The 26,352-nt window shown below is 32.9% G+C and overlaps 1 non-coding gene across 1 annotated transcript; it reads left to right on the forward strand.

Annotated features, from left to right (window-relative positions):
• Positions 1-12,979: 12,979 nt before the first annotated feature.
• Positions 12,980-13,086, forward strand: LOC139886755 (small nucleolar RNA R71). The gene has a single exon (XR_011772623.1). It is a non-coding gene; the product is annotated as a small nucleolar RNA R71 (small nucleolar RNA).
• The last annotated feature ends 13,266 nt before the right edge of the window (positions 13,087-26,352 follow it).

The following is a 26,352-nucleotide window of genomic DNA, read 5'->3' on the forward strand; positions in this document are numbered from 1 at the left end:
ACCTTTCGATAAACTACCGTCCGGTTGTAAAGGAAAGCATTGAACAAGCAACTGTTAAGGCAATGTCCCCTGACATGCTTTTAATTATGGTCTATAATGTGTCGGATGCAATTACTATCCTTGGTAGGAGCAATAGTAAAGCTCAGCCTTATAATTTTTCGGTTTGGCACAAGGTCCTGTCTTTGACAATATTATGCAACCACCGTTCTTACGGTTGACACCCGATTTGGTTCAGGTGACCTAATGAATTCCAGGTGAATTCCTAGGATTTTACGTTCAATGGTAATGAACGCATTAAAAATGGGTTTTCAGAAAACAAATCGGTTTGTAATTTTGATCAAAATATTTTCTCGTTCAAGCTCGAGTTTAGATATCATTGAATTCCATGAGTTTGTAATTCTCAATCTTTAAGGTCAATCTCTAGGATTGAGTAATATCAGGCTTAAAAGCTGATTTTTGATCTTTAAGGAGATTATCCTTTCTGGGGATCTGGTTCATTAGTCTTATCCAGCTAATTTGCACGGCGTCCTCCCCATTTTATAAGACAGATCCTCTCATGGTTAGGATAAGTCTGACCACTTGGCGACCCTATTTGATGCTGAGGTCCGTGGATTTCCTGCTGATTTTAGTGATGACTTTTCTAGATTTTTCGTCAACCTACAGCTGGTCTGGACTACAACTTCCTGACCTAAATCAAGAAGCGCGTTTCTTTTTCAGAAGACTTTACTTCCTTTTAATGATGGAATTGATTCATCGTGTAGATCCATATTTCTTTCAAATATATTACAGTTTTTCGGGTAAAACATTTAATTTTGTCCAAAACAAAAGTATCTTCAGTTATTTGTACAAAAATATGTGATATATGTTTTAAATAACTTGGTAATTTTTTTTTTCACACTTGGCTTTTATTTTCCTTTATTTGCCTTTTTATTGTCCTCTATTCTATTTTAAATGAATTCTAACATTTTGGTTTGTTTCTCAATTTATGTCCTTTCCGAGGTAACAATAATTTCGGTATTAACACCTAGTTTTATCGTTCATAAATATGTATAAACAGGATTTTGAATTCATTTAATTGAAATTTTTGAAATTTTACTAAAATTGGGTAGTCAGTATATAAGACTAGGGCTGTTCTTTATTATCAGGGAGCACTAGATTCTAATACAACTACTGCGTTACTAGTATTTTTAATGGTAACCAAGTGTATAAGTCAAAAATTTTAAAAATCCGAAAGAATTTAACCCCTTCCCACACTTAAGATCTTGCAATGCCCTCATTTGTAAGAAATCAGTAACAATTTAAATTATTGAGGGTGATTAGCGTAGAAAAATGATTAAATTTTACCAAAGTTTCCAAACTTATTGGCGTTTGTTTGCTGAATGATAAATGGTGCACATCATTTGTTCATTCCGTCTTGTTGTTACATCATATTTGTTTTTCGTTTTATCGTCAAAAGTACTAGCTTTTGCTGAACTTAATGCCAGTCTTTGAAAATGCGCTGTTTTACCCTGTTGTGTATAATTGACAATATACATACATACAAATATAAACATGCATGTTAATTTGAAATGGGACTTAAAATCCCACTTTCAAATCAAATATGAAATATTAGTACAAAATAAAAATATTAAACATTAAAAGTATCATAATATAATGTGTTTAAACATAAACAAAAAGAAATCATAAAAATAAAAATCATAAAAATTACCAACCGGGACTAAATCAATATGGATAGGGGTTCCAGTTCATGTCATCATCCGGGTTCCATGGTTGGTGATAGGTGTACTGGTATGCCTGGTTAGGGTCGTAGAGAGTAAATGGCGGTCTCATCTCGGGCTGGTGTGGAGGATAGTAAGCGGGTCAGGTCAGAACGTAGTGATCCTGAGGTGACAGCCGGCTCATAATCTAACGCTGATGATAGTCCCATCTATCATGTTGTCATTGCCTAGAATGCTCGTAATCATTCCGGGCTTGCCACTGCTCCATCCGATAAAATCTCTCCTCGTTTGTCATATCTACCTCCTCTACACGCTGGTAGACATCAGTCATAGCCTCCCGAATGACATCCCTAATGTCATCCGCTTCCTCCATCTTCTCATCTGAGCCTCTCTCTACCTAAGGATGACTACCTTCATAGGGTATTGCCTGGTTGCGTCTACTCTTTAATACCTTAGCACCCGCATAAACCCTCAATCCTAAAAGCTCAACCTGTTCCCTACATTCCAAAAGTGGACCCCCTTGTTCCTTATCTACACCCAAATACTCTCCAATGAGAGTAACAAAAATACCTCCTCCAATTATCCCCCCTTCCTGTATTCCTTCAACCATCTTAGATAAATAAAAACCAACACAGTAGGGGATATTAACAAAGCCTCTTGGGTCTCGAATACACTTTAGGTAAAATAAATCATGTAAGGTCATTTTCTCCTTGTTATGACCTCTCTGTGTAATCGAGTTAGCTAGAAATCTATGAATTATACGAAGTTCGGCTTTGTTAATATGTAAGTAGGTATGTGTTCCTGCCCGTCCAAAAACATTATAATCTGACATACGCCTCCAGACGGCGTTTGCATCAAAATTCCTATCTACCCTTTCACCATGATAAATCAAATTCATACAATCGAGTAGTAGTAATTCAGCGGGCGTGTAAATCTGTAATGCCCTGGCCATATCCAGCATGGACATCCTGTACATCCTACGGCCAAGTATAAACCTAAGAAAACGTATATCATCTAATCTATATACATCTACATTTAACGCTATAGTACTCATGAGTTCAACACACCATTCCTTATATACAGGTCTACGAATGGTGAATAAGCATTCCCAATCAGTAAAAGAAGAACTGCCATACCTTTGGATCAAATGCTCCCTAACACGGTCAGCAAGTTGGACCCTTTCCAAAGGATTCCAATCAATTACCCTAGGCACCTCTACATCTTTCGTTACTAATTTGAATTTATTACTTTGATATGCCGGGTAATCTCTCCAGCTTCTATCGAATCTCAGATTAGGATGAAATGTATGTTCAGGAATTGTTGGGTATTCTAGTGGCGGATGCATCGGTACTACTATGAATTCATTATCAAATTATAGCGGATCATAATAAGGTACATGTTGATCAAGCTGATGTTGTTGTTCCTGTTGTGGTTCTTGTTCGGGTTCTGGCTCGTATTGCGGCTCATATTCTGGTTCAAGTTCATGTTGTGGTTGTCTAGATGATGATGAAGCACTAGCAGTATCAATTTTCTGCAAAACACATTAAACACAAAATTTGTGCATCCAAATATGCATTAGTGTTAGCAAAATAATAACTTAAATTAACCACAATAACATGTTCAATCAAAATTAAACTTATACACATTTTCACATTTTTTACAATTCTACACTTTTTCAAATAAGCACATATGAAAATGTATACAAAGTTCATAAGCATTTAACTCAAATAAAAATGCCAAAATAGTCATTACTAACAATTAAACAAGTCTCAAATGGCAATTATATCAAATTAATCAAGTTCATGAATTTTAGACTTAAAAAGTCCACTTTAATCTTCAAAAATCATGTTTAGGATCAAAGTTTGGATCATTTAGCTACCTAAACATGTTACACTACTTAATTTAGCAATAATTCATGACAAAAATCGGCCATAACCTGTTTATATCCAAAAGGCCCAAATTGCTCAAGAACACAAACCCTAGATTCCTAAAAAATTTAAAGTTTTTGGCTTCAAATCATGTTAATTAGCATCAATCTAGGTTATACATGCATAAAATACTAACAATTTAACTCTAATTACACTAGAAATTAACAAAATTGCATTAGGTAAAATATTGGTAATTATCACAAAAACTAGAAAATTTATAAGTTTAGGGGTGTAATTTTTACCTTTTTGTTGAAGAATCCGAACCTAGGCATGATTATAGCGGATTGTAGGATGAAATTTGATGAAATTTGGTGAAAAAATGGTGAAATTTGAGAGTGTTTTGAGTATGTGTGTGTGGTGGAGTGCAGAGCAGAAGCAGTGAGCTGCTTTTGTTTCTGGCCTGATTTTTGCCTCCATGCGATCGCATGGAGGTATAGTGAAAATCCCATACGATCGCATGGGTCTGGGGGGTTTTTTTTTTTTTTTATAAAACCTTACACTTTTAAAACATATAATTAATTAAAAATTAAAATTTTGTTTCTTTTTAGGACGAGGTCGTTTCGGATCGTTGTCCTAGTCCGTCCCTCGACAAAATTTTAAAATTTGTCAATTCAAAGCGCGGTTTTAAAAGTAAAGATTTTTGGTTTTTTTTAAAAATGTTTTTGGCATACTTTAATTCAATAAGATTAAAAATAATGATAATAAAAGTTCTCGTCCCTCCCTTGGGTAAATCAATTTCGGTTCAATGACCTAGTCTTCAACTTACGACGAATTTTAAAAATCAATTTTTAACTTAGCGAAATAAAGTAAATTTTTGTTTTTTTTAAATTCACACCAAACTTAAATTTAAAATGCATAAAATTAAAAATTCATATTAAAAATTCACACCAAACTTAAATTATATTTTTGTTTTTATACATACAAACTTATATTAAAAATATTAATTTTTCAAATATTTACAATTTTAAATATATTGATTTAAAAAGTTTACAATATTATTTTAATATTAATTTTAAAAATAAAGTAAAAATAAAATTAAAAATCTTTTTGGTCTTTTATCCCAATTTAATCAATCAAATATTATCAAAAATATACGCCCCTCTTTTCGGTAAAGTAATTTCGGCTATTTTACCTAGTTTTACTCCTGACGAATTTCTGAAATATTTTGGGTTGATTAATTAAAGATATTTATACCTTAAGAATAAACGGTAAATTTCGCAGTGATGTAGTAAATTTTTGTATGATATCAATAATTTCGGTCGCAAAACCTAATTTTATTGAATACCAATTTAATACTTTATAGCGAACGATTTAGCGTTTATTATCAAAAGGTTAAAAATAATAAAAATAAAAATAAAAACTTCAAGAATTCTTAGTGACCTGCTTTAGCCCACTCATAAGATAGTCGGACTAATTGGTTTTCCATAGCTACATAAGCGTAACCTCGAGCAGTCAACGTTTTTTCTTCGAAACATATGAACGGTCCATCTATGCATAAAGTAACGAATTCGGTATTGGAATATGTCGGATTCGTCGAGCATTTTCCTTCGTGTGACCATTTTCCGCATTTGTGACATCTTTCAAGGTGTCGTGCTCTTCTTTTCGCTGCGGATTTTGATTTTCCTTTACCAAACTGTAACTTATTATTTTCGTTCCTGGATTCTATGCTTACTCCGTCCAATTTACCTCTGATTAATGATACCAATTCACTTGGAAGGGTGTCATTATTACGTTTAGTGATCAAAGCGTGTAGCATTACACCATGGTTTAGTTCACAGGAAGTCTTCATCTCGTAAAACCTAAAAAAAAATAAAAATTCAGAATGGGGGGAGAAGACTAGTTCTTTAGGGTCTGCTAGGGAAAGACCATTCGAATTCCATTCTCGAGAACTACACGAAAACAGAAAATCTAACTCTAACAGAAATACATATTATCCTTAAAAAGACTTGATTCTCCCCACACTTAGTTAGCTGTGGTGTTGAAATTGTGATTAACTTCGTTGTCAACTTCCATCGGACTATCTATGTAATGTTTAACTCTGTGACCATTAACCTTAAATTCAATCCCATTTAAATTTATTAATTCTACTGTTCCGTACGGGAAAAATCTTTTGACTATGAATGGTCCAGACCATCTTGATTTCAATTTTCCAGGAAATAGCTTGAATCGTGAATTAAAAAGAAGAACTCGGTCTCCTTCTTTAAATTCTTTTGAACTTCTGATTCTTTTATCATGCCATTTCTTCGTTCTTTCTTTATAGATTAACGAATTTTCATATGCTTCATGTCTCAATTCTTCTAATTCATTTAGTTGACTTAATCGTAGACGTCCGGCTTCATGTAAATCAAGATTACATGTCTTCAAAGCCCAAAATGCTTTGTGTTCAATTTCTAGTGGAAGATGACATGCTTTTCCGTAAGCGAGTTTAAAAGGTGTGGTTCCAATTGGAGTTTTGTAGGCTGTTCTAAAAGCCCAGAGTGCATCCTCCAATTTCATGGAGCATTCCTTCGGATTTGATCCTACGGTTTTCTCTAGAATACGTTTTAAAGCTCGGTTGGTATTTTCAACTTGTCCACTTGTTTGTGGATGATAAGCAGTGGAGATTTTATGAGTTACTCCATATCTTTTAAGAACTTTCTCAAGTTGATTATTACAAAAATGACTACCCCGATCACTTATTAAAGCTTTCGGTTTTCCGAACCTTGCAAAAAGACGTTTTAAGAAGTTGACTACAACTCGTGCATCGTTAGTTGGGAGAGCTTGTGCTTCCGCCCATTTAGATACATAATCAATGGCAACGAGAATGTAGAGATTATTATGAGATTTTGGAAATGGACCCATAAACTCAATACTCCAAATGTCAAATACTTCACATACTTGAATGACTTTTTGTGGCATTTCATCACGTTGACTTATTTTTCCGGCCCTTTGACAAGCATCACAGGATTTGTAAAGAAGGTGTGCATCTTTGAAAATTGTAGGCCAATAGAATCCCGCATCGTAAACTTTTCTTACTGTGAGTTGAGGCACATAATGCCCTCCTGTTGGTCCTGTGTGACAATGGTTTAAGATTTGACTAGCTTCATCTCTGAATACACATCGACGTATTATTCCATCGGGACAACTTTTAAACAAATGTGGATCTTCCCAGAAATAGTGTTTTATATCACTAAAGAATTTCTTTCGTTTTTGGTACGACAATCCTTTTTCAAGGAATCCACATACTAAGTAGTTTGCATAGTCTGCAAACCATGGAATTTCATTATAATCTATCTTCAATAGATATTCATCAGGAAAGTTGTCTTGTATGGCCGATTCATTTAGAACTTCTAATTCAGGATTTTCAAGACGAGAAAGATGATTAGCGGCGAGATTTTCTGCTCCCTTTTTATCTCAGATTTCAATATCGAACTCTTGTAAGAGTGAGATCCAACGGATTAATCTTGGTTTAGCATCTTGTTTTGAAAATAGGCATCTAAGAGCAGAATGATCGATATAGACCACCGTTTTAGCTAGAACGAGATATGTAACGACCCAGATTTTTTCGATCATTGTATACTTATGAGATTAATATTTACATAAAATAAACCTTACCAACATGATAAGCAATCCAAACTGTTGAGATTTATGTTTTTGAAAAGAGTTTCACACAACGTTTGACCGTCCAATTTGACCGATGATATCACGAACTATATAACACACGATAATTATACGATTATGTATATGTACATATCTATACATATTTAACATGATTTAAGGATGGTTTAACATTTCATTGTGAACTAACAACAATGAGTTATAAGTATACTTTGAGACCACTAACTTAAGTTTTCAAAACAATAACTATATGTAACGTTCTTTGACATATATACTTACGATTATGTGGAGTGCACACTTGTTTGAACTTATCTTGATTATGACGGGGGTTCGGGGGCAGCGCCCCCGATAAGCGGGGTCCAAGGGGTGGCAACCCCTGGCGGGGTCCAAGGGGTGGCAACCCCTGGCGGGGTCCAAGGGGCAGAGCCTCTTTTAAAAATGTCTTAAAAAATTTTTTTTGGGCTAACATTGCTTTATTAAAAATGTCTTAAAATTTTATTTTGGCCCGGTTTGACCCAAAAATAAAAGCCCAGTTTTGAGCCTCTTTTACAGTTATAAACCCGTCCATATTTAAATTCTCGTTCCGATTCCTCAAAATTTCTACAAGTATATCTAGGGTATATGTAACCGTATCATACCCAGCTTCTATACGTATTTACTATTGGTATATACCAACAATAAACTTTAATGATCAGCCACTAGACATGATGTTACATGTGGGAACCAGCCATTTATCCTCATGTGTGACTTTTGTGCAAGAAAACAAACTAAATCTCCTATATATCCATCCCATAATCATGCTATTTTGCACACACACACATACAATTTCATTTCCAATTTTCTTTCAAGTTAATTCACTCCCTAATCTCTCTTCATTTACCTACTCAAGAACGTATCAATATAGTCATCCGATTTCAAGGAGATTACTTCCAATCTTTCAATCCCACTCCACCACTCTTTTGATTCCAAGATTTTTCTTACCTTTTCCAGTAGCTTTGTCCAAGTAACTTGAGGTAGTAACCTTATTCATAACCTTATTCGATTCATATTTATATAGCTATCTTATTTTGTGTTGTAAAATTTTAACAACAAGAACATAGTTTGAGTGATTTCAAACTTGTTCGCAAACTAAATAGATCCTTCTAATTTGATTTTTAAAAAAACACTTCAAGACCTGTAATATATCATATTATGATAAAATCGTATTAATCATATCTTGGCTAATTAACATAATATTTAATATATATTTACTTATGATTTGATTTTATATATTTCAGGACCACCCGTAAACAACACGAGAAGATTAATCATAAGACCTCATGATTGTACGCAACACGTCATCTGACAACACGGTACTTTATGTACGCAATACGTCATTTGACAACATGGTACCATGGGTCAAGATTAATTCTGATCAATACGAATACGATGGGGTCTTTATTTATTTTATTTAAGCAACTAATTGTGGACCACTAACATCGGACTGCTAACTACGGACTAAGAAAATACTAAAAGTATTAAAAGTATATATATATATATATATATATATATATATATATATATATATATATATATATATATGTAACGATTACTTGAAAAGAAAATATGTTGATATATTATATATATATGGTTAGGTTTGTGATATCAATCGGAGACCAAGTCGTGATAAATACCTTCAAGGCAAAAGTGAGTATATAGTCCCACTTTTAAACTCTAAATATTTCGGGATGAGAATACATGCATTTTATGATTTACGTTATGGACACAAGTGATTAAAAATATATATTCTACGTTGAGTTGTACCACTGGTATACTTCCCTGTAACTTGGTAACTATTATTTACATTAGGTATTGTAAACGTGAATCCTGTTGATAGATCTATCGGGCCTGACAACCCCAACCGGACTAGACGACCAGTATTCAATGGTTGCACAGTACTTCGTTTCGGTGACTACACTTGGTACGGTGTAGTAAGATTTCATAATAAAGGGAATATGCGACGTTGATTAAATGTTAAGTATGGTTATCAAGTGCTCAACAACTTAGAATATTTTTATTAAAATGTTTATATATGAAATCTTGTGGTCTATATTTATAATGCTGCCGGCATTAAACCTAAATCTCACCAACTTTATGTTGACGTTTTAAGCATGTTTATTCTCAGGTGATAACTAAAAGCTTCCGCTGCAACATGTTGAATTTAAGCAAGATCTTGAGTATGCATATTTGTGTCAAAAATAAAACTGCATATCGGAGGATTTGTAATGTAAAATATGTTGGAGGTCGTATTGTTATTATCACATGTAAAGTTTGTAAGTCTAAGATTATCGCTAAACGATAATCATTATTAAGTTGTTTAAACCTTGTATTTGTAATAAAAGCTATGGTTTGTATTGTAAAAACGAATGCAGTTTTTGAAAAATGTCGCATATAGAGGTCAATACCTCGCGATGAAATCATATGTTATTGTATTCGTCCTTATGGTTAAGGTCGGGTTATGACAAGATATGAACGAAATTTGTCAAAAGCAAAGACAATAGCAAGGAGTTCTTTTTCAGTAGTTGTGTAATTCGTTTGTGCTCCTTGTAACGTCTTACTAGCATAATATATAGGTTGAAATCATTTTTCAATCCTTTGTCCTAAAACGGCTCCCATTGCAAAATCACTTGCATCGCACATTAGTTCAAACGGTACATTCCAATTTGGAGTTATCATGATCGGCGCATTAGTGAGTTTCTCTTTAAGAATATTAAAAGATTTGATACATTCATCTGAAAAGATGAATGGAGCATCCTTTTCTAGGAGTTTATTCATAGGAGTGGCAATTTTAGAAAAAAAAATTATGAAACTTCGGTAAAAACTGGCATGCCCTAGAAAACTCCTAACTCCTCTAACAATGGTGAGATGTGGAAGTTTAGCAATTACATCTACTTTAGCTCTATCCACTTCAATTCCTTCTTTTGAAATTTTATGACCAAGAACGATGTCTTCTTTAACCATGAAATGGCATTTCTCCCAATTAAGTACTAGATTTGATTATTCGCATCTAATAAGCATTCGTTCAAGACTAACTAGACATGATTCAAATGTATCACCGAAAACTGAAAAGTCATCCATGAAAACTTCCCTGCATTCTTCTATCAAGTCATGAAAAATTGCCATCATGCACCTTTGAAAGGTTGCAGAGGCGTTGCAAAGTCCAAATGGCATGCATTTGTAAGCAAAAGTACCATAAGGGCACGTGAATGTGGTTTTCTCTTGGTCCTCGGGTGCTATTGGAATTTGAAAATATCCGGAAAAACCATCAAGAAAACAATAGTAACTATTTCCGGCTAATCGTTCCAACATTTGATCAATGAAAGGTAAGGAAAAGTGATCTTTTCTGATGGCGTCATTTAATTTTCTATAATCAATACAGATATGCCATCCTATTACAGTCCTAGTAGGAATAAGCTCATTTTTTCATTTGTGATGACAGTCATGCCACCCTTCTTAGGTACGCATTGAACTGGGCTTACCCATGGACTATCAGAGATTGGATAAATTAAACCTGCATCTAGCAGTTTAATAATTTCTTTCTTAACAACATCTTTCATATTAAGATTTAGTCTTCGTTGGCGTTGCACATACGTTTTATGACCTTCTTCCTTAAGGATTTTATGTGTGCAATACGAAGGACATATTCCTTTAATATCATGAATTTTCCATGCAATAGCTGGTTTATGAGCTTTTAGCACAGAAATGAGTTGAGATTTTTCATTTTCAGTAAGAGAAGACGATATTATTACAGGTAATTCAGATTCACCATGTAAATAAGCGTATTCCAAATGGTTTGGAAGTGGCTTTAACTCTAATGTCGGTGGTTCTTCTATCGATGATTTATATCGATATCTGTCTTCCTCTTTTATCATTTGAATTTCTTCTGTTGTTGGTTCATATCCATTAGCCATAAGTGTAGCTAACATTTCAGTTTCATCAATTGGTTCAGTTCCTTCTCCTAAAGAACATTCTCATGTTCCTTGTAATTCTGGAAATTCTTCTAACAATTCTGCATGTGAATCTATAGTTTGAATATAATAATATGTATCATCTGTAGATTGCGGTTGTTGCATGGCTCTATCAACAGAAAAAGTAACACTCTCGTCCTCTATACTTAGGGTCAATTTCTTACCAAACACGTCTATTATTGCTTTAGCTGTGTTTAAGAATGGTCTTCCTAATATGAGAGGAACTCGAGAATCTTCTTCCATGTCCAGAATAACAAAATCTACTGGAAATACTAAAGTACCAACTTTAACTAGCATGTTCTCCATTATCCCTCTAGGATATTTTACTGATCGATCTGCTAGTTGTATACTTATTCGTGTTGGTTTCAATTCTCCAAGGTCTAGTTTAGCGTATAATGAATATGGCATTAAATTTATACTAGCACCTAAGTCTGTCAATGCTTCTATTGAACTAAGACTTCCCAAAAAACATGGAATTGTGACATTTCCTGGATCTGAAAATTTTTCTGGCATCTTATTTAACAACACTGCAGAACAATTAGCATTCATAGTAACAGCCGAGAGTTCTTCCATTTTCTTTCTATTTGTGATTAGATCTTTTAGAAATTTAGCATATCTAGGCATTCCTGAAATTACATCAATGAAAGGAAGATTTACATTTATCTGTTTAAACATATCCAAGAATTTGGATTGCTCGGCTTCAAGTCTCTCTTTTCTCATTTTACTCGGGTAAGGAAGTGGTGGTTGGTATGGTTTAACATAAGGTTTAGCCTTAACTGTGTTATCTTTATTAACCTTTTCAACTACCGGTTCTGTTTCCTTATCTTGCTCAGGTTGTGGTTCTTGTGGAGTAGGAATAGTTTCATCAGAAATTACAGGCATTTTAGGTGGTTTAAGTGTAATACCACTTCTTGTGATAATGGCTTTAGCTATTTCATTCTGGGGGTTAGCATTTGTATCACTTGGTAGACTTCCCAGTTTTCTTTCACCTATCAACCTTGCTAAGTTACTTACTTCTTGTTCCAAATTTTGAATAGAAGCTTGTTGATTTCTAAATACTTGAGCATTTTGTTCATTGGTTTGTTTCTGAGATGTGAAAAACTGCGTTTGAGATTCAACTAGCTTTGACATCATATCTTCTAAATTTGGATTTTTATCATCGGTTTGTGGTGGGTTTTTTTGAAAATTAGGTCTTTACTGATTGTAAGTATTATTGGATACTTGTTGATTACTTGGACCTTGTTGGTTGTTGTATGGAACATTACGGTTATAGTTCTGATTTTGATTGTAGTTTGGTCTTGGTGGTTGATAATTATTCTGATAATTATTTCCAGGCCTTTGGTTTATGTATGAAACATTCTCTCTTTGTTCCATTGTTAGTTCAATACTGAGACAATCTTTTGTTAAATGTGATCCTCCACACTGCTCACAACTAATTCTTATTGAGTGAATATCTTTAGTCATCTTTTCCATTCGTCTCTCGACAACATCTATCTTTGCGGAAATGGAATCTAAGTCATGGCTAGAATCGGCTCTAGCTGCTTTAGATGATCTAACGATATCTTTTTCTTGGTGCCACTCATGTGAGTGGGAAGCAGTGTTATCAATAATTTTGTAAGCATCAGTTGCGGTTTTCTTCATAATGGAACCACCAGCTGCTATATCAATGTCTTTTCTTGTAGTGATGTCGCATCCTTGGTAGAATATTTGTACTATTTGACAAGTGTCTAAACCATGTTGCGGACATCCTCTTAATAATTTTCCAAATCTTGTCCATGCTTCATAAAAAGTTTCATTTGGCTTCTGTGTGAACGTAACAATTTCTCCTTGAAGTCTTACGGCTTTAGATGCTGGAAAGAATTGTTTAAGAAATTTTTCAACTAAGACGTCCCATGTATCAATCGCCCCTTCAGGTAATGATTCTAGCCAATATTTGGCTTCTCCCTTTAAAGTCCAGGGAAATAACATGAGATATATCTGTTCATCCTCCACTTCTCTTATTTTAAATAGAGTGCAGATCTTATTAAAGGTACGAAGATGTTCATTTGGATCTTCCTTCGGCGCACCACTAAATTGGCATTGATTAGTTACCATATGTAGGATTTGTCCTTTGATTTCATAATCTGGCGCGTTAATGTCTGGTTGAGTAATTGTGTGACCTTGGCCAGTGCGTTTAGCTCGCATTCGGTCTTCTATACTTAGAGGTTCCAGATTCTCCATAATTGAATTTGTTGAATCTGAATCACTAGAGGATTCTAATTTAATGGTTGGTTCCTCAACAATTTCTGTTTGAATGATTGGTGGTTCCGGAGGAAAGATTAATGGTTCTGGATCTATGAATTGTCCCTGAATATTCTCCGGATTCTAAATTGTGAGGTCGGGTTCAAAAAATGGATTATCGGAAATTTGAATTGGAGTACTTGGTCGACTGGATGACGATTCTAAAGAAAAATCAACGGCGACAATATTTGCTAGATGTCTTGATCAAGTTACAGGTGGTGAACGTACAAAAGGTGGTGAACGTTTTGCTCGGTGCATTCACTGAATATCCTATTAGTTTTTAAAAAGAAAGAAAAATTATATAAGTTATCCAATTAATAGACTTTTCTGATTTTGCCCACGTTTCGAATAGCCAAAAGATGTAGCAGAGGGGCAGGATTCGTTTGGTCTCAATATAATTGAGTACTGTTTGGCTCCAATAACCCGGTTCACGTACAAATCTAACTATTACTACGAACCAGAAAATTTTGATATCTATCAATTTAACCACTTAAAATAATTTTTCGTTGAAATTTAAAGAAATTTTAGAGAAGAAATAGAAAAAAAAAAATTCTATGTCCTAAAAACTAGAGCGTCGAGAAATAATAAAGAAAAAGAGCGCGTCGAAAAACGTCGAAAAAAATAAAAGGTGAAAAAAATAAAAATAAGAAAGTAGCGCGTCGAAACTTAAAAAGGAACTAAAAACTAAGAATTAAAAGTTGCGTCTAAAAATATTAAAGCTTAAAAGAAAAACTATATCCCAAATGGTAATAACTTAAAAAGGTACTAAATTCTAAAGCACCTAAATCTTAGTCTAAAGAAAAAGCACTTAAGGGATTTTACGGCAAAGCCTAAAAATCTAGAAATAAAAATAACTATGGCAAAAAACTATGTCTTAAAACTAAATACGAGCGAAAAATACAAATATTACGCTAAAACGAATAAAAAGATACAAAATATATAAAAATATACTAAAAGTCGTAAAAACACAATTTTATAAAAATATTATTTTTATATTATTTATTTTATAAAACTATTAATTTTATATTTTATTAAAACTAAGTAAAACTAAAAATACAAATTAATTACTAAAACTAAAATAAACTATAAATTAATTAAATAAATAACCCTAATTAGGGTTTTAATAGATAATAATAATAATAATAATTACGTAATTATTGCAGAATTAGGGTAAAACTGTGGCGTGTCAGACAGGGCCATGCGATCGCATGGTCCTCACGTTCAAAATCCATGCGATCGCATGGATAAGGATTTCAGGCCAGGCTTTGGGCTGTTACAGTACGGGCCTCGAGTGTTTTTATTAAATTTTTTTTTTCAGTTTTCTATTTTAAAATTTATAAAATATTTATATTAAGTAAATAAAACTTATTTTTTTCAAAATAAAAAATAAAGAAACTTTATAATTATGTATATATATTTAACAAACTCTTAAAAATATTTATATTTTTGTTTTTCTTTTTCTTTTTATATTTTCGAATATTTAAAACGTATTTTTACAAAAGCGTATTTTTATAAAAGGAAACTAAAAATTAATAAAAATCTTTTTTTTATATATATTTAGCGTTGCGCTTTCGGCGTTTAAGCAAGAATATCCCCGGCAGCGGCACCAAAAATACTTGATGTGTGCAAGGTGTACTAGGAAATAGTATTATTTTTACAACGAAATAATATTAAATACGATACAATTTTACACAAGATATTTATTTATTTATAGAATGGATATACCTAAACCTTGCTACAACACTTATAGGTAGTGTACCTAATCGTACAGTAATGTAGTTTTTAGTAAGTCCGGTTCGTTTCACAGGGAAAATTAAACAAGCTTAACGCTATATTTTTAAAACTATATTTGTAAAAATACAAAAATAAATATAAGTAATATTATTATTATAAAAGTGGATTTTTTACCGTTTAATGACCGGTTTGTCGATTTTAAAACTTTAGTCGCAGTTAAAACCTAATGTAAAATATTAAAATTAAATATAACTTAACTTTAAAGCGTAAAGTAAATAACGATAATGAAATTGCGATAAATAAAATTGCGATAATTAAAGAGTACGATAATTAAAAGTGCAATTAAATACAATGACAATAAATAAAAGTGCGATAATTAAAAGTGCAATTAAATATGAAAATAAAGGAATTATGCTTATTTAAACTTCCGTAATCATGATGTTTGACGTGTTGATTTTTAGTTTATTCCCATGGGTTAATTGTCCTTTGTCCTTGATTATTTAATATGTCCGTCTGGTTTTTGTCCATAACTGTCCATCAGTCATAAATATAAAGTGCGAGTGTCCTCGTCAAATTATCCTTATATTCGAAGTCAAATATTCCAACTAATTGGGGATTTAAACTGTAACAAAGTCTTAATACTTTGTTTAATAATTACACCAGGATATCGACTGCGTGCAACCCAAGGTTTTAATACTTTGTTAATAATTATGCCAAGTATCCTTGTACATAATTCACCCCTGTTTTAATAAGTCTATTAACTATTAATCCATTCCCGTGTCCGGTTGAATGAACCATTATTCGTACATATAATTATCCCGCCCATTGTGTCCGATCGAGTGTATATGGTTATTTATAGGTACGTCCAATTGTAAATCTTTACATTAAATTAACAAACTATCATTTAGTTAAACAAATATAAAGCCCATTAATAGCCCATAGTCTAATTTCCACAAGTGTTATTCTTTTGTCCAAACCCCAATTATGGTACAAAGCCCAATTATCCAATTTTAAATATTTTAGTCCAACATCATGATTACTTCGTCTTAAATAAGCATAATAATAACTTAGCTATGAGACATTAAATTAAAAATAACATTAACCATAACTTACAGTGATTAAAAATAGCGTAGCGTTACACGGACAGAATTTCGACTTATACCCTTACAACATTCGCTAACATACCCTTATTATTAGAAATTAAAATTAAAATTAAAATTAAAATAATATATATATATATATATATATATATATATATATATATATATATATATATATATATATATATATATATATATATATATATATATATATATATATATATATCTTTACGTATGAATGAAGAAGAAAAAGATGGATATATCGTTCACCAAACTGCGAATTTATAGGCATGTGGCCTCGCACCTACTGCAATACGATCGCATGGAAAATGTACTTCCAGGCCATGATATCGCATGGCCCCTTTTTCCAGCTCACAAGACTTTGGCTCCTAGCTTGCCGACGGTTTTTATTATAATATATAATATATAAATAATTTATATAATTATTTAAATATTATATTTTATTCTTGTGCATAGTTGACTCATAATTTTTAGTCCGTTGCGTTGAGCGTTGAGAGTTGACTTTGGTCCCGGTTCCGGATTTTCGAACGTCCTTGCGTACAATTTAATATCTTGTATTTTGCATTTCGCGTCTTGTACTCTTGTAATTATGAGACGTTTCTCATCAATAATTTGAACCACTTTGATTGTACTTTGTACTTTTGAGCTTTTTGGTCGTTCGCGTCTTCAATTCGTCGAATCTGTCTTTTGTCTTCACCTTTTATTATTTAAACGAATATCAATTGTAAATAGAACAATTGCAACTAAAAGCTTGTATTTCTTGAGGGATAATGATATGAAATATATGTTCGTTTTTAGCATTATCATCAGGTTGGTCATGACATGGATAAAAATTGGTTTAAAAGCGGAAGCAAAATGCAAAGTCAAAAAGATGTCTAATCATTAAAGTTTAGTTATTATTATAAGAATCAGTCTGAATCAGACCAAGGAGTACAAGTGGTCCTAATGTTCATTAATCCAGATTTATACAACAGTTGGTCATCATTGGACTCTTTTATTTTCTAACTAGAGCTTTTATAAGTGTGTGGTTCTCATTGGAACTCTTTTCTCTCCCTCTCATCACTCATTTTGGCCTTCATTGGGCTCTTTTGCTTTTCATTTCTTTTGCTTTCATGCTTAGCATTTGCTTTACTTTTGGCAAATTTTTTCTAAGTTGGCCCTCATTGGGACTCTTTTGCTGCCTCAGTGGTCCATGCTTATTATGCCATATGGTAGTGGCTATAAGTTTGCAATCGTTTCACAATTTTTGGCATTTACTTCCTATCTTAAACAAGTAGTCCGATCTCGAAGTTGAGAGTAGTTCTATTAGCATTAAGATTAGATTAATGAAAAGACATAAGTTTGACTAAGAATTTATACTTCCAAAAATATAGGGTTAGGAATGGGAATTTGGTTTAATTGGTTATTCCTAAAAAGGTTAAGGTTTCTAATGGTAACTAATTGGAATTTTGTTAGCACTCTATATATTTGAGTATGTATTCAAGTGCTAACGACCTGGGTATTGGCTTAAATTGGTTTTAAACGAAAGGCTAACAAAAAATAAAATCCTAGATATTTCTTTATCATTTACATTACCTTGATTTTAGGTGATTTATATTTCTTTACATATCAAAATTTTAAAAATTTACCATATAGGGAGTTAAAAACTATAATGTAGGACAAACAAAATTAAGTGTGATTTAAAAACCTCATTTTATTATTTTTTTGCAAAAAATTTATCTTGGTTTTTAATTTAGTGAAGAATTTCACTTTCCTCCCCCACACTTATTTCATGCAATGTTCTCACTTGCATGAATTTATACTACAACGATAAATAAAGGAAGACAAAAATTTAAAAGTAATAGGGAGAGAAAACATCACAGGGTTAATCATATAGAATTTAAGAGTAGTCAATAGTATCTCGTAGCATTATATGAACTTATTTATAAAAGCTTTTTCTTCATATTAGCATTTTATAGTTTTAATTCGGGTAGTACCTACCCGTTAAGTTCATACTTACTAGCTACTATACAACTCAACTACTACGCTTCTATATGAAAAACTTATTACAATAATATTTCGCGTTCAAACCTTTATACAATATTTTACAAACTTACAATACCACTATTATACATATAGGATAAAATATAGCACATAATATCTTTGCTACTCAGCAGCTATAAAGGCAATTCTAGTTAATACGCAAGTTGTTCAGCAAAAGAAATAAAGATACGTAATTCATAAGTCCAGAAACAAGTCATGCATTCATGTTTTACTAAGACGACTTCCCATCCTTGATCTTGTGGAAAGTAACCGTTATGACCATTGGCTAGGCACCATGTTGTAATGTCGTCAAAAGGACGAGGGTTTCGTAATGTCCAACAGCCTCGCAATAATCTAAAAACCTTGTTTCTCACCCCAACTACTGAATCCGTCACTTGTGGGAAGGTTTTATTTAAAAGTTGTAACCCGATATTCTTTTTCTCACTTTGATAAGAAGCGAACATCACTAACCCGTAAGTATAACATGCTTCTTTATGTTGCATGTTAGAAGCTCTTTCTAACTCACGAAATCCTATGTTGGGATATGTTGAGTCAAAATAGGTTCTTAACCCGTAGCGTAAAATTGCATTTGGACTTCCCGCATTTAACGCTTTAAAGAAAATACGGCATAACTTATAGTCTCCCCAATGTGATATACCCCACCTATCAAAGGAAAGCCTTTTATAAACTAAGGCATTTCTGGAAAGTCTTTCAAATGTTTGACAAGTTAATTTCGCCATAACTAAATGTGCTGATGAATTCCGACCGACTCTAGACAAGATTTCCTCAATCATATCCTCTGGTAGGTCTTCTAAAATTTTTGGTTGTCTACCCTTAACGTCCATTTTATTTTTATACTGTAAAATAGACAAGGATTAGATTCATAAAAGATAATTAACAAACAATACAAGAAATTTTTATATAGAACATAAAAGTACAAGTACACTACAATACATATAATACATAACATGATTACAACCCTCTAATCTGAATCACTGGTTTCTTCTTCTTTGGACTTGGTTCGTTTTTCTAATTTTCTAGGGATATATGGTGCTCCTCTAATACAAGCCGTCATTTTTCACAATGGTTTAGGAAAACCTGGTGGTTTAGAGGTTCCCGGGTTATTGTTACAATTTAGGAAATACGGACGTTGCCGATACATATAAAGTTCATCGGGGTTGGAATCAGGTTTCTCTATTTTTATACCTTTTCCCTTATTATTTTCTTTTGCCATATTAAATTGGGTCAAGGTAATTTCTATAACATCATCGGAATCCTCATCGGGATCCAATTCATCGAAAAATTGGTAATCTTCCCAATATTTTGCTTCCTCGGCGGAAACACCATTGACCATTTTTAACTTTGGTCCGTTGGTTGATGATTTTCTTTTATTTAATCGATTTACTGTAGGTATCAATATTTCTTCCTCCGGAACCTCTTCTTCTTCCGGTTCCTCCTCTTCCGGTTCCTCTTCTTTCGGTTCCTCTTCTTCCGGTTGCTCTTCTTCCGGTTCCTCTTCTTCCGGTTCCTCTTCTGGAATTTGTGAATCTTCCCAAATTATATTCGACTCTTCATTATTATTAGGTGAGTCGATGGGATTTTTACTAGTGGTAGACATCTATCACACAATATCAAACACATTAAGAGATTAATATATCACATAATATTTACATGTTAATAATATATAGTTTCCAACAAAAGTGTTAAGCAATCGTTTTTAAAGAAAACACTGTCGAAGTCCAGACTCACTAATGTATCCTAACAAACTCGATAAGACACACTAATGCAAATTTCTGGTTCTCTAAGTCCAACGCTCGGATACCAACTGAAATGTCCCGTTCATATTGATAATAAACGTTCCATATTAATTGATTTCATTGCGAGGTTTTGACCTCTATATGAGACATTTTTCAAAGACTGCATTCATTTTTAAAACAACCATAACCTTTATTTTATCGATAAAGGTTTAAAAAGCATTACGTAGATTATCAAATAATGATAATCTAAAATATACCGTTTACACACGACCATTACATAATGGTTTACAATAAGAATATATTACATCAAAAATAAGTTTCTTGAATGCAATTTTTACATAATATCATACAAGCATGGACTCCAAATCTTGTCCTTATTTTAGTATGCAACAGCGGAAGCTCTTAATAATCACCTGAGAATAAACATGCTTAAAACGTCAACAAAAATATTGGTGAGTTATAGCTTTAACCTATATATTATCAAATCATAATAATAGACCACAAGATTTCATATTTCAATATACATCCCATACATAGAGATAAAAATCATTCATATGGTGAACACCTGGTAACCGACATTAACAAGATGCATATAGAATATCCCCACCATTCCGGGACACCTATCGGACATGATAAAATCGAAGTAATAAAGCATTCCAAATTCCAGAATGGGGCTTGTTGGGCCCAATAGATCTATCTTTAGGATTCGCGTCAATTTGGGGGTCTGTTCCCAAATTCTTAGGCAACCAAGCTAAAAAAGGGGTATATTCGGATTCGATCATTCACCTATATAATGTAGTTTCATTTACTTGTGTCTATTTCGTAAAACATTTATAAAATTGCATGTATTCTCATCTCAAAATATTAGATTTTAAAAGTGAGACTATAAGTCACTTTCACAGATTTTTACTTCGTCGAGAAGTAAGACTTGGCTACTGGTCGATTCACGAACCTATAACAAATATGTACATATATATCAAAGTATGTTCAAAATATATTTACAACATTTTTAATACGTTTTAATGTTTTAAGTTTATTAAGTCAGCTGTCCTCGTTAGTAACCTACAACTAGTTGTCCATAGTTAGATGTACAGAAATAAATTGATATATATTATCTTGACCCAATCCATGACCCAGTGTATAAACGTCTCAGGCTAGATCACAACTCAAAGTATATATTTTTGGAATCAACCTCAACCCTGTATAGCTAACTCCAACATTACTGCATATAGAGTGTCTATGGTTGTTCCAAATAATATATATATATATGGGTCGATATGATATGTCAAAATATTTGCATACGTGTCTATGGTATCCCAAGATTACATAATATACTAGAATACATGTATAATACAATATAAGTTAGCTAGGATATGATTAATATAGATTTGTTACAATATTTCCCGTAGCTACAACAATCAAAAAAATATCCAATCTTGTTTTACCCATAACTTCTTCGTTTTAAATCCGTTTTGAGTGAATCAAATTGCTATGGTTTCATATTGAACTCTATTTTATGAATCTAAACAGAAAAAGTATAGGTTTATAGTCGGAAATATAAGTTACAAGTCATTTTTGTAATAGGTAGTCATTTCAGTCGAAAGAACGACGTCTTGATGACTATTTTGAAAAACATACTTCCACTTTGAGTTTAACCATGATTTTTGGATATAGTTTCATGTTTATAAGAAAAATCATTTTCTCATAAGAACAACTTTTAAATCAAAGTTTATCATAGTTTTTAATTATCAAACCCAAAACAGCCTGCGGTATTACTACGACGGCGTATATCCGGTTTTACGGTGTTTTTCGTGTTTTCCGGTTTTAAATCATTAAGTTAGCATATCATATAGATATAGAACATGTGTTTAGTTGATTTTAAAAGTCAATTTAGAAGGATTAACTTTTGTTTGCGAACAAGTTTAGAATTTACTAAACTATGTTCTAGTGATTTCAAGTTTAAACCTTCGAATAAGGTAGTTTTATATATATGAATCGAATGATGTTATGAACATCATTACTACCTCAAGTTTTATGGATAAACCTACTGGAAATAAGAAAAATAGATCTAGCTTCAAAGGATCCTTGGATGGCTTGAAAGTTTTTGAAGCAGAATCATAACACGAAAACAAGTTCAAGTAAGATTTCCACTCGAAATAAGATTGTTATAGTTATAGAAATTGAATCAAAGTTTGAATATGAGTATTACCTTGTATTAGAAAGATATCTTACTGTAAATAAGAAAGATTTCTTGAGGTTGGATGATCACTTTACAAGATTGGAAGTAAGCTAGCAAACTTGGAAGTATTCTTGATTTTATGAAACTAGAACTTATAGAATTTATAAAGAACACTTAGAACTTGAAGATAGAACTTGAGAGAGATCAATTAAATGAAGAAAATTGAAGAATGAAAGTGTTTGTAGGTATTTTTGGTCGTTGGTATATGGATTAGATATAAAGGATGTGTAATTTTGTTTACATGTAAATAAGTCATGAATGATTACTAATATTTTTGTAATTTTACGAGATATTTCATGCTAGTTGCCAAATGATGGTTTCCACATGTGTTAGGTGACTCACATGGGCTGCTAAGAGCTGATCATTGGAGTGTATATACTAATAGTACATACATCGAAAAGCTGTGTATTGTACGAGTACGAATACGGGTGCATACGAGTAGAATTGTTGATGAAACTGAACGAGGATTTAATTGTAAGCATTTTTGTTAAGTAGAAGTATTTGGATAAGTGTCTTGAAGTCTTTCAGAAGTGTATGAATACATATTAAAACACTACATGTATATACATTTTAACTGAGTCATTAAATCATCGTTAGTCGTTACATGTAAATGTTGTTTTGAAGCCTTTAGGTTAACAATCCTGTTAAGTGTTGTTAACCCATTATTTATTATATCAAATGAGATGTTAAATTATTACATTATCATGATATTATGATGTATTAATATATCTTAATATGATATATACACAATTAAATGTCGTTACAACGATAATCGTTACATATATGCCTCGTTTCGAAATCCTTAAGTTAGTAGTCTTGTTTTTACATATGTAGTTCATTATTAATATACTTAATGATATGTTTACTTATCATAATACCATGTTAACTATATATATATATATATATATATATATATATATATATATATATATATATATATATATATATATATATATATATATATATATATATATATATATATATATATATATAACATCATATAGTTTTCACAAGTTTTAACTTTCGTGAATCACCGGTCAACTTCGGTGGTCAATTGTCTATATGAAATCTATTTCACTTAATCAAGTCTTAACATGTTTGATTGCTTAACGTGTTGGAAACACTTAATCATGTAAATAACAATTTCATTTAATATATATAAACATGGAAAAGTTCAGGTCACTACAGAAAAAGTCGGTATCAACCCATAAATACTTGTTTGTTCATCTTGATTGTTTGACCATTATTATCGATCCTTTTCAATTCACAAATTTTCATATACTTTTACCATTTCAAACTAACAAGTTAAACTAGGAATATTAGAAATGTAGTAATAAGCATACATTAAAATCCAAGTCAATGCAAAAAGAAAATAAGAATGAATAACAATCAACAATATCCATATTCTGTATTTATAATTATATATAAGATAAGATTAATCAGCTGCACAAAAGTTGGACACGAAAAAGATGCTTCCAATGTCTTAAACAAACTATTTGTTTGTTGATAATTAATTTCCATAAATTTACCATCAATTTGAAGGGAAGATATAAAACACACACATACAAAGAAGATTTACTAAATGACTTAAGGTTACCTACTCTTATTATTTAACCACATCACCATCATCATCAGGGCCGGTCCCGAGAATTTAGAGGTCTATAACAAGATGGGGAAAAAAAGCCCTTAGGCCTTAAGTAGTAATATAGGTTTTTTTTTTTTTTAAGTCCTCCAAGCCTTGCTAGAGTGCTAGTGGAATTTGATTTCTTTTTTTACGAGGCATTTGATTGTTGTTTGTGGGCCTATTGTGTTTCATATTCGTTGCTTCAATTATGTTTTCATACTTTTCATGTTTCTCAAATCTCTAATTGTGTCTGTACATAAAAAAAATGGGGCCCCTAAAAATATGGGTCCTAAGCGGTTGATCACCTTGCTCCCCCTCCGGACCTCCCCTGAATTCATCATCATCATCATTTTAAGAAAATGAATTTTTGCGGCTAGTCGGCTACTATTATCTGAAATTTAACCTAGGCAAAAATGTTCGAGCAAAATTGATGAAGATTTTATTCCACATTGTTAATCAGTTGTACACAGTATACTAAGACCAACAACACGGGTTAGCAAATAAACATAAACAGAAAATGAAATCCAACAAGTAGAGAGTATACCTGCTGCAGTTGATTGTGTTGGAAAAGCTTAAGCTAAGTGTTGGAGTGTGGAGACGTTTAAACAACAAAAAAACAGGTCCAGGTGTTCGATGCGGCGCATCATGGGAGGGATGCAGTGCATTCATCAAGCATTTTAGGCCGAAGGTTTTGGATGCGGCGTTTCAAGCTGATATGGCGCATCAAAGGGCAGAGATGCGGCGCATCATGATCTAGATGCGGTGCATCGAGAGCTGGAACTTGAATCTGCAGTCGCGTTTTGAATCTGCAAACATGGAAAGGCAAAACGATGCGGCGCATCACTTTCAGATGCGACGCATCACCTTTCTGGCAGCAATTTGGTAACTTGCACAAGTGGTATACGAGCATGCTTTGTCTACCTTTCACTTTAGGTGCAAATTTAAACACTTTTCACCTAAAATTATGGTTGTGATCATGCCATTGCAAGGGTGGAAAGCTTTCTAGTTGGCTAGCATGATGATTACTTGAAGCATGTTGAAGATTCCTAGCTAGTTGTCTTGGTGTTCTTGTTTCTCTATATATAGAACTCATTCTTAGTCATTGTAACACACCACTCTCAAATATTCAGTAAATAAACGATCTCTAGTTGGTCCGTGGACTAAAGCAATCACAACGATTGCATATAACCACGTTATATCTTATGTCATTCTTTACATTTTCGCATTTATTATCTTTCATTCATTAAGTGGGTTTGAGTGATCTTGTTGGAATCACTACTAGGCAAGTAATCTTGTAGAATTACTTGCGTTGTTTGGGTCCTAATATCCTAACAACTGGTATCTAGAGCACAAAGTTTCGTTAAGGGAACGATGGCGGAAGATGGAAAGTTTAGAATCGACCGATTCAATGGGAGAGACTTTGGCTTTTGGAAGATGCAAATTGAAGATTACTTGTATCAAAAGAAGCTACACCAACCATTTTTAGAGACCAAGCCCGAAAGCATGAACGATGCCGATTGGACGCTTTTGGATCATCAAGCTTTGGGGGCTATTCGTCTTTCACTTGCTAAGAACGTTGCATATAACGTTGTGAATGAGAAGATGACGTTTGCTTGCTTGAAAGCACTCTCTAACATGTATGAGAAACCTACCGCTGCAAATAAGGTATTTCCATTGCGTCAATTGTTTAATACTAAGATGAAGGAAGGTACGAGTGCAACGGATCATATCAATGAATTTAATAATATCGTTTCAAGGCTTGAATCGGTAGATATTAAGTTTGATGATGAACTAAAAGCACTTATCTTGCTTTCATCATTACCAGAAAGTTGGTCGGGTACGATTACCGCGGTTAGTAGCTCTACAGGAACTACTAAGCTAGCGTTTGAAGCTATAAGGGATTTGATTCTTGGTGAAGATACTCGTAGGAGAAACTCGGGAGAATCAACGTCTGGTTCTTTGTTAAGTACCGACAACCGAGGTAGGAAATTTGAACGCGGTGAGAAGAAGGGTAGGAAGAAGTCTAAGAAGAGGAATCCATCGAAAGATAGAAGTGAAGTTACTTGCTGGGGTTGCAATCAAAAGGGGCACTTTCAAAGGAATTGCAAAAATGATTCCGCGAAAGGTGTAAACTAGGCCGAAGGGGAAAGTGATGATGCACTTTTGTGTAGTGTTGAAAATTCTATGCAGTCTTGGATTTTGGATTCGGAAGCTTCGTTTCATGCTACTCATGTCAAAAGCATGATGAAGAATTTTCGTTCATATCAAGGCAAGGTGAGATTGGCAGACAACAAGCAACTCAATATAGAGGGCATTGGAGATGTT

The sequence above is a fragment of the Rutidosis leptorrhynchoides genome, chromosome 1 (assembly GCF_046630445.1).
Source record: "Rutidosis leptorrhynchoides isolate AG116_Rl617_1_P2 chromosome 1, CSIRO_AGI_Rlap_v1, whole genome shotgun sequence".
In the NCBI taxonomy this organism is placed as follows: Eukaryota; Viridiplantae; Streptophyta; class Magnoliopsida; order Asterales; family Asteraceae; genus Rutidosis; species Rutidosis leptorrhynchoides.